The sequence below is a fragment of the Tachypleus tridentatus genome, chromosome 1 (genome assembly GCF_004210375.1).
Source record: "Tachypleus tridentatus isolate NWPU-2018 chromosome 1, ASM421037v1, whole genome shotgun sequence".
In the NCBI taxonomy this organism is placed as follows: Eukaryota; Metazoa; Arthropoda; class Merostomata; order Xiphosura; family Limulidae; genus Tachypleus; species Tachypleus tridentatus.
The window spans coordinates 103,131,682-103,146,112 of NC_134825.1; the positions used below are offsets into that span (position 1 = coordinate 103,131,682).

Genomic DNA, 14,431 nt, shown 5'->3' on the forward strand with positions numbered 1-14,431 from the left:
AAATAAGCCAAGTTTTCCTCATTATGTAACTTAGATCTTTGTTTCCATTTCACGTTTCACTCTAACTACTTCACCTATACCAGTTCGGCGAAACGTCTTCATCAAGATGATGAACTAAATAAAACTTTATTATTCTTGTTACACACACATACATTTATATGACGTTTTTTCTTCACTTTTCATACATTTCGTATGCTCTATAATTTTTAAATCTGGAGAAGAAAAGAAAAACTTCAGACTAAAGTGAGATTGTAAATCACACACCGCACTACGGATTAGTACGTTTCGTACATCAGATAACTCACTCATTTTAGACTTTAGTTTAAATTTCAAACGTGAAGGTCATTTTCTACTCTCAATTTTGCTCACATTTAAATCTCTAATGGCAATGAAATGCACTAAGAAATATGTACGGTGAAATACTTTATTTTTATCATTACACGTTTAACACATGTCAAACGTGAGGTAATAATCACTTCAGATCATTATAAGACTTTAATTGTAAATCTCCCAATATCTATAGGTAAGGAGAATTAAAAATATCAAAAATCAAACGATACTTAAACCATCGGTTCACAATTTATTTTGTTATTATATAAAACAGGTATGTATATGGTGATTTTTGTGTGAAATGAACTGTTTAAATTAGTCCATTAACAAGATAAGAGTAGCCTCCAAACGTCAGTAAAACTGAGACAATACACGTGATGAAATTAAACATTTGTTCTGAATCATTAGTCTTGACTGAAACACATTTGCATCGTGGTTGTCGCTTGTGTTACCTCGCTACAAATTCTATGAAAAAAAGAAGAAAACGCAAAACATATTCACACCTGCCGTGATCGTCTAGTGGTTAGGACATTGCGTTGTGGCCGCAATAACCCAGGTTCGAATCCTGGTCACGGCAAAAACGTTTACTTTTTCCAAAATAAACCTTAAGGGTGACATTACAGATACGTAATCTCTTACAACATTTGTCGTTTAAAAACGAATATCAAGGTTTGACTAAATTATCACGTGATGTTATCTTACACAATTTATTTACCTTTAAAAATCCACCTGTTGGCTCGTGTTCGCCAAAGGAAAATATTTATCAAAATTAACACTTTTTACATTATAAAACAGAAATAAAGAACTTTGTAAATGAGATAACACCTCAATCCAATAAATTCTAGCTTTTATTTCATTGTACAGAATAAAGAAAGATAAATATTTAATCGAAATTCTTCTTTCCAATTCTGAATAAAAAATTGTTTTGTAGCACGTGTTTTCATAACATTACCTCGTCATGATCTTAAAAAAATCTTCATACACACTGCAATAATTTCCATATTGTGAAAGAAACTGTTGCAAAGAAAAGTTATATTTCTTAAAACGTATCAAAATAACTCCCTTACAATTCATTTTTTATATTATTATCTCATAATTTTTAGTAATACGAAAACGGTTATCATGAGAAATATATTAAAATACTATTACGAAGAATATGAGGTCAACGGTATACTACGTGTGACTATTTCATAATCTTGACGACAGTTAACAGATTAGGTGTTTTTTAGGGTAATTATATATAACCAACTTTATAATACAAAAGTAGGTCCTCGTTGCACGCACAAAAATATGGGGATAAAATAAAATAGAAAAATAGACATTTTTCTCACATATAAATTTTCCCAAATAATTTACTGAAAATTCTTTCAAATATTCGTCATGACGATAACAAAGACAATGATGAGAAAATATATACTCGCAAAACTAAACAATTAACAAGTAAACTTTCGTGGCCTCATACAGCATGTCTTCACCAGACAATACTGACATGGACAAATTGAAACCCTTTAAACTAACTATATCAATATTTAGGATCTGGAAGGACATATCTTTCTACCAAAGCCTATGTATCTTGGCCTACACAAGAGTAGTACATGTTTTGTTTCCAAAATCGTACTTCCTTGCTGAAAAAAATGAACGAAACCCAGATATTCAAATGGACAATATAGACAATTTTGGCCTATATCGCGGTTTTGCACATGTAAAAAGGTGTCATTGCACTAAGTGCAGTTGAAAGTGGCTGCAACACGAGAATGTTGTTCGTACAATATTATGCTTTTTTATGACATATTGACCCACTATAATTACTAACAATGAGCATGTCCAAGGGTTTTGTATGTCAATGTGTTTTCCTGCGGAAAAATATCTTTGCGGCTAATCCAATAAAACTGGCCAAAATTCGACGAAGTAATTCTCAATAATTCCTCAAATTTTGTTTCTCGTAGCATCTCGTGGTAAAGATATTTGGTTATGAAAGTAATAACGCAAATTCGAGACCTGAAAGAGACAAATACATATTTAGGCGTAGCACATCTTCTGTACTCGTAAGAGTGTCATGAACCTTTGGTTAGAATATTGTATTTACTACGAACCTATAAGTGAAATTTTCAGCTGTCTCTATATTTGATTTACTGACCTAATATGAAGAAGCCAGTGAACAATAACTTTCAACCGATACTAAGGAGTTGATTGTCACGTCCGTACAACACCTAAACCTTTATGTGAAGATTAGTTATCATTCCACAATTTGGATTCGATAGCGTCTTGTCACATACTTCATTCAAAATTCTACAGTATTTACAATCCATTCCTTTTATATAAAAAACTAAATAAATCACATAAAGAAAATACTGAAACTATGTAACAAATTTAAGTAAGAGAAAATTTAAAAGAAGTGAAATACTTGGCCCCGTTATTATTGTGAATCTATAAAGCATAAATGTGATTATGAAGAAAATAAGCCAAGTTTTCCTCATTATGTAACTTAGATCTTTGTTTCCATTTCACGTTTCACTCTAACTACTTCACCTATACCAGTTCGGCGAAACGTCTTCATCAAGATGATGAACTAAATAAAACTTTATTATTCTTGTTACACACACATACATTTATATGACGTTTTTTTCTTCACTTTTCATACATTTCGTATGCTCTATAATTTTTAAATCTGGAGAAGAAAAGAAAAACTTCAGACTAAAGTGAGATTGTAAATCACACACCGCACTACGGATTAGTACGTTTCGTACATCAGATAACTCACTCATTTTAGACTTTCGTTTAAATTTCAAACGTGAAGGTCATTTTCTACTCTCAATTTTGCTCACATTTAAATCTCTAATGGCAATGAAATGCACTAAAAATATGTACGGTGAAATACTTTATTTTTATCATTACACGTTTAACACATGTCAAACGTGAGGTAATAATCACTTCAGATCATTATAAGACTTTAATTGTAAATCTCCCAATATCTATAGGTAAGGAGAATTAAAAATATCAAAAATCAAACGATACTTAAACCATCGGTTCACAATTTATTTTGTTATTATATAAAACAGGTATGTATATGGTGATTTTTGTGTGAAATGAACTGTTTAAATTAGTCCATTAACAAGATAAGAGTAGCCTCCAAACGTCAGTAAAACTGAGACAATACACGTGATGAAATTAAACATTTGTTCTGAATCATTAGTCTTGACTGAAACACATTTGCATCGTGGTTGTCGCTTGTGTTACCTCGCTACAAATTCTATGAAAAAAAGAAGAAAACGCAAAACATATTCACACCTGCCGTGATCGTCTAGTGGTTAGGACATTGCGTTGTGGCCGCAATAACCCAGGTTCGAATCCTGGTCACGGCAAAAACGTTTACTTTTTCCAAAATAAACCTTAAGGGTGACATTACAGATACGTAATCTCTTACAACATTTGTCGTTTAAAAACGAATATCAAGGTTTGACTAAATTATCACGTGATGTTATCTTACACAATTTATTTACCTTTAAAAATCCACCTGTTGGCTCGTGTTCGCCAAAGGAAAATATTTATCAAAATTAACACTTTTTACATTATAAAACAGAAATAAAGAACTTTGTAAATGAGATAACACCTCAATCCAATAAATTCTAGCTTTTATTTCATTGTACAGAATAAAGAAAGATAAATATTTAATCGAAATTCTTCTTTCCAATTCTGAATAAAAAATTGTTTTGTAGCACGTGTTTTCATAACATTACCTCGTCATGATCTTAAAAAATCTTCATACACACTGCAATAATTTCCATATTGTGAAAAAACTGTTGCAAAGAAAAGTTATATTTCTTAAAACGTATCAAAATAACTCCCTTACAATTCATTTTTTATATTATTATCTCATAATTTTTAGTAATACGAAAACGGTTATCATGAGAAATATATTAAAATACTATTACGAAGAATATGAGGTCAACGGTATAATACGTGTGACTATTTCATAATCTTGACGACAGTTAACAGATTAGGTGTTTTTTAGGGTAATTATATATAACCAACTTTATAATACAAAAGTAGGTCCTCGTTGCACGCACAAAAATATGGGGATAAAATAAAATAGAAAAATAGACATTTTTCTCACATATAAATTTTCCCAAATAATTTACTGAAAATTCTTTCAAATATTCGTCATGACGATAACAAAGACAATGATGAGAAAATATATACTCGCAAAACTAAACAATTAAAAGTAAACTTTCGTGGCCTCATACAGCATGTCTTCACCAGACAATACTGACATGGACAAATTGAAACCCTTTAAACTAACTATATCAATATTTAGGATCTGGAAGGACATATCTTTCTACCAAAGCCTATGTATCTTGGCCTACACAAGAGTAGTACATGTTTTGTTTCCAAAATCGTACTTCCTTGCTGAAAAAAATGAACGAAACCCAGATATTCAAATGGACAATATAGACAATTTTGGCCTATATCGCGGTTTTGCACATGTAAAAAAAGGTGTCATTGCACTAAGTGCAGTTGAAAGTGGCTGCAACACGAGAATGTTGTTCGTACAATATTATGCTTTTTTATGACATATTGACCCACTATAATTACTAACAATGAGCATGTCCAAGGGTTTTGTATGTCAATGTGTTTTTCCTGCGGAAAAATATCTTTGCGGCTAATCCAATAAAACTGGCCAAAATTCGACGAAGTAATTCTCAATAATTCCTCAAATTTTGTTTCTCGTAGCATCTCGTGGTAAAGATATTTGGTTATGAAAGTAATAACGCAAATTCGAGACCTGAAAGAGACAAATACATATTTAGGCGTAGCACATCTTCTGTACTCGTAAGAGTGTCATGAACCTTTGGTTAGAATATTGTATTTACTACGAACCTATAAGTGAAATTTTCAGCTGTCTCTATATTTGATTTACTGACCTAATATGAAGAAGCCAGTGAACAATAACTTTCAACCGATACTAAGGAGTTGATTGTCACGTCCGTACAACACCTAAACCTTTATGTGAAGATTAGTTATCATTCCACAATTTGGATTCGATAGCGTCTTGTCACATACTTCATTCAAAATTCTACAGTATTTACAATCCATTCTTTTTATATAAAAAACTAAATAAATCACATAAAGAAAATACTGAAACTATGTAACAAATTTAAGTAAGAGAAAATTTAAAAAGAAGTGAAATACTTGGCCCCGTTATTATTGTGAATCTATAAAGCATAAATGTGATTATGAAGAAAATAAGCCAAGTTTTCCTCATTATGTAACTTAGATCTTTGTTTCCATTTCACGTTTCACTCTAACTACTTCACCTATACCAGTTCGGCGAAACGTCTTCATCAAGATGATGAACTAAATAAAACTTTATTATTCTTGTTACACACACATACATTTATATGACGTTTTTTCTTCACTTTTCATACATTTCGTATGCTCTATAATTTTTAAATCTGGAGAAGAAAAGAAAAACTTCAGACTAAAGTGAGATTGTAAATCACACACCGCACTACGGATTAGTACGTTTCGTACATCAGATAACTCACTCATTTTAGACTTTAGTTTAAATTTCAAACGTGAAGGTCATTTTCTACTCTCAATTTTGCTCACATTTAAATCTCTAATGGCAATGAAATGCACTAAGAAATATGTACGGTGAAATACTTTATTTTATCATTACACGTTTAACACATGTCAAACGTGAGGTAATAATCACTTCAGATCATTATAAGACTTTAATTGTAAATCTCCCAATATCTATAGGTAAGGAGAATTAAAAATATCAAAAATCAAACGATACTTAAACCATCGGTTCACAATTTATTTTGTTATTATATAAAACAGGTATGTATATGGTGATTTTTGTGTGAAATGAACTGTTTAAATTAGTCCATTAACAAGATAAGAGTAGCCTCCAAACGTCAGTAAAACTGAGACAATACACGTGATGAAATTAAACATTTGTTCTGAATCATTAGTCTTGACTGAAACACATTTGCATCGTGGTTGTCGCTTGTGTTACCTCGCTACAAATTCTATGAAAAAAAGAAGAAAACGCAAAACATATTCACACCTGCCGTGATCGTCTAGTGGTTAGGACATTGCGTTGTGGCCGCAATAACCCAGGTTCGAATCCTGGTCACGGCAAAAACGTTTACTTTTTCCAAAATAAACCTTAAGGGTGACATTACAGATACGTAATCTCTTACAACATTTGTCGTTTAAAAACGAATATCAAGGTTTGACTAAATTATCACGTGATGTTATCTTACACAATTTATTTACCTTTAAAAATCCACCTGTTGGCTCGTGTTCGCCAAAGAAAAATATTTATCAAAATTAACACTTTTTACATTATAAAACAGAAATAAAGAACTTTGTAAATGAGATAACACCTCAATCCAATAAATTCTAGCTTTTATTTCATTGTACAGAATAAAGAAAGATAAATATTTAATCGAAATTCTTCTTTCCAATTCTGAATAAAAAATTGTTTTGTAGCACGTGTTTTCATAACATTACCTCGTCATGATCTTAAAAAAATCTTCATACACACTGCAATAATTTCCATATTGTGAAAAAAACTGTTGCAAAGAAAAGTTATATTTCTTAAAACGTATCAAAATAACTCCCTTACAATTCATTTTTTATATTATTATCTCATAATTTTAGTAATACGAAAACGGTTATCATGAGAAATATATTAAAATACTATTACGAAGAATATGAGGTCAACGGTATACTACGTGTGACTATTTCATAATCTTGACGACAGTTAACAGATTAGGTGTTTTTTAGGGTAATTATATATAACCAACTTTATAATACAAAAGTAGGTCCTCGTTGCACGCACAAAAATATGGGGATAAAATAAAATAGAAAAATAGACATTTTTCTCACATATAAATTTTCCCAAATAATTTACTGAAAATTCTTTCAAATATTCGTCATGACGATAACAAAGACAATGATGAGAAAATATATACTCGCAAAACTAAACAATTAACAAGTAAACTTTCGTGGCCTCATACAGCATGTCTTCACCAGACAATACTGACATGGACAAATTGAAACCCTTTAAACTAACTATATCAATATTTAGGATCTGGAAGGACATATCTTTCTACCAAAGCCTATGTATCTTGGCCTACACAAGAGTAGTACATGTTTTGTTTCCAAAATCGTACTTCCTTGCTGAAAAAAATGAACGAAACCCAGATATTCAAATGGACAATATAGACAATTTTGGCCTATATCGCGGTTTTGCACATGTAAAAAAGGTGTCATTGCACTAAGTGCAGTTGAAAGTGGCTGCAACACGAGAATGTTGTTCGTACAATATTATGCTTTTTTTATGACATATTGACCCACTATAATTACTAACAATGAGCATGTCCAAGGGTTTTGTATGTCAATGTGTTTTTCCTGCGGAAAAATATCTTTGCGGCTAATCCAATAAAACTGGCCAAAATTCGACGAAGTAATTCTCAATAATTCCTCAAATTTTGTTTCTCGTAGCATCTCGTGGTAAAGATATTTGGTTATGAAAGTAATAACGCAAATTCGAGACCTGAAAGAGACAAATACATATTTAGGCGTAGCACATCTTCTGTACTCGTAAGAGTGTCATGAACCTTTGGTTAGAATATTGTATTTACTACGAACCTATAAGTGAAATTTTCAGCTGTCTCTATATTTGATTTACTGACCTAATATGAAGAAGCCAGTGAACAATAACTTTCAACCGATACTAAGGAGTTGATTGTCACGTCCGTACAACACCTAAACCTTTATGTGAAGATTAGTTATCATTCCACAATTTGGATTCGATAGCGTCTTGTCACATACTTCATTCAAAATTCTACAGTATTTACAATCCATTCCTTTTATATAAAAAACTAAATAAATCACATAAAGAAAATACTGAAACTATGTAACAAATTTAAGTAAGAGAAAATTTAAAAGAAGTGAAATACTTGGCCCCGTTATTATTGTGAATCTATAAAGCATAAATGTGATTATGAAGAAAATAAGCCAAGTTTTCCTCATTATGTAACTTAGATCTTTGTTTCCATTTCACGTTTCACTCTAACTACTTCACCTATACCAGTTCGGCGAAACGTCTTCATCAAGATGATGAACTAAATAAAACTTTATTATTCTTGTTACACACACATACATTTATATGACGTTTTTTCTTCACTTTTCATACATTTCGTATGCTCTATAATTTTTAAATCTGGAGAAGAAAAGAAAAACTTCAGACTAAAGTGAGATTGTAAATCACACACCGCACTACGGATTAGTACGTTTCGTACATCAGATAACTCACTCATTTTAGACTTTCGTTTAAATTTCAAACGTGAAGGTCATTTTCTACTCTCAATTTTGCTCACATTTAAATCTCTAATGGCAATGAAATGCACTAAGAAATATGTACGGTGAAATACTTTATTTTATCATTACACGTTTAACACATGTCAAACGTGAGGTAATAATCACTTCAGATCATTATAAGACTTTAATTGTAAATCTCCCAATATCTATAGGTAAGGAGAATTAAAAATATCAAAAATCAAACGATACTTAAACCATCGGTTCACAATTTATTTTGTTATTATATAAAACAGGTATGTATATGGTGATTTTTGTGTGAAATGAACGGTTTAAATTAGTCCATTAACAAGATAAGAGTAGCCTCCAAACGTCAGTAAAACTGAGACAATACACGTGATGAAATTAAACATTTGTTCTGAATCATTAGTCTTGACTGAAACACATTTGCATCGTGGTTGTCGCTTGTGTTACCTCGCTACAAATTCTATGAAAAAAAGAAGAAAACGCAAAACATATTCACACCTGCCGTGATCGTCTAGTGGTTAGGACATTGCGTTGTGGCCGCAATAACCCAGGTTCGAATCCTGGTCACGGCAAAAACGTTTACTTTTTCCAAAATAAACCTTAAGGGTGACATTACAGATACGTAATCTCTTACAACATTTGTCGTTTAAAAACGAATATCAAGGTTTGACTAAATTATCACGTGATGTTATCTTACACAATTTATTTACCTTTAAAAATCCACCTGTTGGCTCGTGTTCGCCAAAGAAAATATTTATCAAAATTAACACTTTTTACATTATAAAACAGAAATAAAGAACTTTGTAAATGAGATAACACCTCAATCCAATAAATTCTAGCTTTTATTTCATTGTACAGAATAAAGAAAGATAAATATTTAATCGAAATTCTTCTTTCCAATTCTGAATAAAAAATTGTTTTGTAGCACGTGTTTTCATAACATTACCTCGTCATGATCTTAAAAAATCTTCATACACACTGCAATAATTTCCATATTGTGAAAAAACTGTTGCAAAGAAAAGTTATATTTCTTAAAACGTATCAAAATAACTCCCTTACAATTCATTTTTTATATTATTATCTCATAATTTTAGTAATACGAAAACGGTTATCATGAGAAATATATTAAAATACTATTACGAAGAATATGAGGTCAACGGTATAATACGTGTGACTATTTCATAATCTTGACGACAGTTAACAGATTAGGTGTTTTTTAGGGTAATTATATATAACCAACTTTATAATACAAAAGTAGGTCCTCGTTGCACGCACAAAAATATGGGGATAAAATAAAATAGAAAAATAGACATTTTTCTCACATATAAATTTTCCCAAATAATTTACTGAAAATTCTTTCAAATATTCGTCATGACGATAACAAAGACAATGATGAGAAAATATATACTCGCAAAACTAAACAATTAAAAGTAAACTTTCGTGGCCTCATACAGCATGTCTTCACCAGACAATACTGACATGGACAAATTGAAACCCTTTAAACTAACTATATCAATATTTAGGATCTGGAAGGACATATCTTTCTACCAAAGCCTATGTATCTTGGCCTACACAAGAGTAGTACATGTTTTGTTTCCAAAATCGTACTTCCTTGCTGAAAAAAATGAACGAAACCCAGATATTCAAATGGACAATATAGACAATTTTGGCCTATATCGCGGTTTTGCACATGTAAAAAAGGTGTCATTGCACTAAGTGCAGTTGAAAGTGGCTGCAACACGAGAATGTTGTTCGTACAATATTATGCTTTTTTATGACATATTGACCCACTATAATTACTAACAATGAGCATGTCCAAGGGTTTTGTATGTCAATGTGTTTTTCCTGCGGAAAAATATCTTTGCGGCTAATCCAATAAAACTGGCCAAAATTCGACGAAGTAATTCTCAATAATTCCTCAAATTTTGTTTCTCGTAGCATCTCGTGGTAAAGATATTTGGTTATGAAAGTAATAACGCAAATTCGAGACCTGAAAGAGACAAATACATATTTAGGCGTAGCACATCTTCTGTACTCGTAAGAGTGTCATGAACCTTTGGTTAGAATATTGTATTTACTACGAACCTATAAGTGAAATTTTCAGCTGTCTCTATATTTGATTTACTGACCTAATATGAAGAAGCCAGTGAACAATAACTTTCAACCGATACTAAGGAGTTGATTGTCACGTCCGTACAACACCTAAACCTTTATGTGAAGATTAGTTATCATTCCACAATTTGGATTCGATAGCGTCTTGTCACATACTTCATTCAAAATTCTACAGTATTTACAATCCATTCCTTTATATAAAAAACTAAATAAATCACATAAAGAAAATACTGAAACTATGTAACAAATTTAAGTAAGAGAAAATTTAAAAAGAAGTGAAATACTTGGCCCCGTTATTATTGTGAATCTATAAAGCATAAATGTGATTATGAAGAAAATAAGCCAAGTTTTCCTCATTATGTAACTTAGATCTTTGTTTCCATTTCACGTTTCACTCTAACTACTTCACCTATACCAGTTCGGCGAAACGTCTTCATCAAGATGATGAACTAAATAAAACTTTATTATTCTTGTTACACACACATACATTTATATGACGTTTTTTCTTCACTTTTCATACATTTCGTATGCTCTATAATTTTTAAATCTGGAGAAGAAAAGAAAAACTTCAGACTAAAGTGAGATTGTAAATCACACACCGCACTACGGATTAGTACGTTTCGTACATCAGATAACTCACTCATTTTAGACTTTCGTTTAAATTTCAAACGTGAAGGTCATTTTCTACTCTCAATTTTGCTCACATTTAAATCTCTAATGGCAATGAAATGCACTAAGAAATATGTACGGTGAAATACTTTATTTTTATCATTACACGTTTAACACATGTCAAACGTGAGGTAATAATCACTTCAGATCATTATAAGACTTTAATTGTAAATCTCCCAATATCTATAGGTAAGGAGAATTAAAAATATCAAAAATCAAACGATACTTAAACCATCGGTTCACAATTTATTTTGTTATTATATAAAACAGGTATGTATATGGTGATTTTTGTGTGAAATGAACTGTTTAAATTAGTCCATTAACAAGATAAGAGTAGCCTCCAAACGTCAGTAAAACTGAGACAATACACGTGATGAAATTAAACATTTGTTCTGAATCATTAGTCTTGACTGAAACACATTTGCATCGTGGTTGTCGCTTGTGTTACCTCGCTACAAATTCTATGAAAAAAAGAAGAAAACGCAAAACATATTCACACCTGCCGTGATCGTCTAGTGGTTAGGACATTGCGTTGTGGCCGCAATAACCCAGGTTCGAATCCTGGTCACGGCAAAAACGTTTACTTTTTCCAAAATAAACCTTAAGGGTGACATTACAGATACGTAATCTCTTACAACATTTGTCGTTTAAAAACGAATATCAAGGTTTGACTAAATTATCACGTGATGTTATCTTACACAATTTATTTACCTTTAAAAATCCACCTGTTGGCTCGTGTTCGCCAAAGAAAAATATTTATCAAAATTAACACTTTTTACATTATAAAACAGAAATAAAGAACTTTGTAAATGAGATAACACCTCAATCCAATAAATTCTAGCTTTTATTTCATTGTACAGAATAAAGAAAGATAAATATTTAATCGAAATTCTTCTTTCCAATTCTGAATAAAAAATTGTTTTGTAGCACGTGTTTTCATAACATTACCTCGTCATGATCTTAAAAAAATCTTCATACACACTGCAATAATTTCCATATTGTGAAAAAAACTGTTGCAAAGAAAAGTTATATTTCTTAAAACGTATCAAAATAACTCCCTTACAATTCATTTTTTATATTATTATCTCATAATTTTTAGTAATACGAAAACGGTTATCATGAGAAATATATTAAAATACTATTACGAAGAATATGAGGTCAACGGTATACTACGTGTGACTATTTCATAATCTTGACGACAGTTAACAGATTAGGTGTTTTTAGGGTAATTATATATAACCAACTTTATAATACAAAAGTAGGTCCTCGTTGCACGCACAAAAATATGGGGATAAAATAAAATAGAAAAATAGACATTTTTCTCACATATAAATTTTCCCAAATAATTTACTGAAAATTCTTTCAAATATTCGTCATGACGATAACAAAGACAATGATGAGAAAATATATACTCGCAAAACTAAACAATTAAAAGTAAACTTTCGTGGCCTCATACAGCATGTCTTCACCAGACAATACTGACATGGACAAATTGAAACCCTTTAAACTAACTATATCAATATTTAGGATCTGGAAGGACATATCTTTCTACCAAAGCCTATGTATCTTGGCCTACACAAGAGTAGTACATGTTTTGTTTCCAAAATCGTACTTCCTTGCTGAAAAAAATGAACGAAACCCAGATATTCAAATGGACAATATAGACAATTTTGGCCTATATCGCGGTTTTGCACATGTAAAAAAGGTGTCATTGCACTAAGTGCAGTTGAAAGTGGCTGCAACACGAGAATGTTGTTCGTACAATATTATGCTTTTTTATGACATATTGACCCACTATAATTACTAACAATGAGCATGTCCAAGGGTTTTGTATGTCAATGTGTTTTTCCTGCGGAAAAATATCTTTGCGGCTAATCCAATAAAACTGGCCAAAATTCGACGAAGTAATTCTCAATAATTCCTCAAATTTTGTTTCTCGTAGCATCTCGTGGTAAAGATATTTGGTTATGAAAGTAATAACGCAAATTCGAGACCTGAAAGAGACAAATACATATTTAGGCGTAGCACATCTTCTGTACTCGTAAGAGTGTCATGAACCTTTGGTTAGAATATTGTATTTACTACGAACCTATAAGTGAAATTTTCAGCTGTCTCTATATTTGATTTACTGACCTAATATGAAGAAGCCAGTGAACAATAACTTTCAACCGATACTAAGGAGTTGATTGTCACGTCCGTACAACACCTAAACCTTTATGTGAAGATTAGTTATCATTCCACAATTTGGATTCGATAGCGTCTTGTCACATACTTCATTCAAAATTCTACAGTATTTACAATCCATTCTTTTATATAAAAAACTAAATAAATCACATAAAGAAAATACTGAAACTATGTAACAAATTTAAGTAAGAGAAAATTTAAAAAGAAGTGAAATACTTGGCCCCGTTATTATTGTGAATCTATAAAGCATAAATGTGATTATGAAGAAAATAAGCCAAGTTTTCCTCATTATGTAACTTAGATCTTTGTTTCCATTTCACGTTTCACTCTAACTACTTCACCTATACCAGTTCGGCGAAACGTCTTCATCAAGATGATGAACTAAATAAAACTTTATTATTCTTGTTACACACACATACATTTATATGACGTTTTTTCTTCACTTTTCATACATTTCGTATGCTCTATAATTTTTAAATCTGGAGAAGAAAAGAAAAACTTCAGACTAAAGTGAGATTGTAAATCACACACCGCACTACGGATTAGTACGTTTCGTACATCAGATAACTCACTCATTTTAGACTTTCGTTTAAATTTCAAACGTGAAGGTCATTTTCTACTCTCAATTTTGCTCACATTTAAATCTCTAATGGCAATGAAATGCACTAAGAAATATGTACGGTGAAATACTTTATTTTTATCATTACACGTTTAACACATGTCAAACGTGAGGTAATAATCACTTCAGATCATTATAAGACTTTAATTGTAAATC

At 31.2% G+C, this 14,431-nt stretch overlaps 5 non-coding genes across 5 annotated transcripts; all 5 read left to right on the forward strand.

The window, feature by feature from the left end:
* Positions 1-835: 835 nt before the first annotated feature.
* TRNAH-GUG (transfer RNA histidin (anticodon GUG)) lies at positions 836-907 on the forward strand. The gene has a single exon. It is a non-coding gene; the product is annotated as a tRNA-His (tRNA).
* A 2,713-nt stretch (positions 908-3,620) lies between these two features.
* TRNAH-GUG (transfer RNA histidin (anticodon GUG)) lies at positions 3,621-3,692 on the forward strand. Its single transcript has one exon. It is a non-coding gene; the product is annotated as a tRNA-His (tRNA).
* A 2,713-nt stretch (positions 3,693-6,405) lies between these two features.
* TRNAH-GUG (transfer RNA histidin (anticodon GUG)) lies at positions 6,406-6,477 on the forward strand. Its single transcript has one exon. It is a non-coding gene; the product is annotated as a tRNA-His (tRNA).
* Positions 6,478-9,191: 2,714 nt separating this feature from the next.
* TRNAH-GUG (transfer RNA histidin (anticodon GUG)) lies at positions 9,192-9,263 on the forward strand. The gene has a single exon. It is a non-coding gene; the product is annotated as a tRNA-His (tRNA).
* Positions 9,264-11,973: 2,710 nt separating this feature from the next.
* TRNAH-GUG (transfer RNA histidin (anticodon GUG)) lies at positions 11,974-12,045 on the forward strand. The gene has a single exon. It is a non-coding gene; the product is annotated as a tRNA-His (tRNA).
* The last annotated feature ends 2,386 nt before the right edge of the window (positions 12,046-14,431 follow it).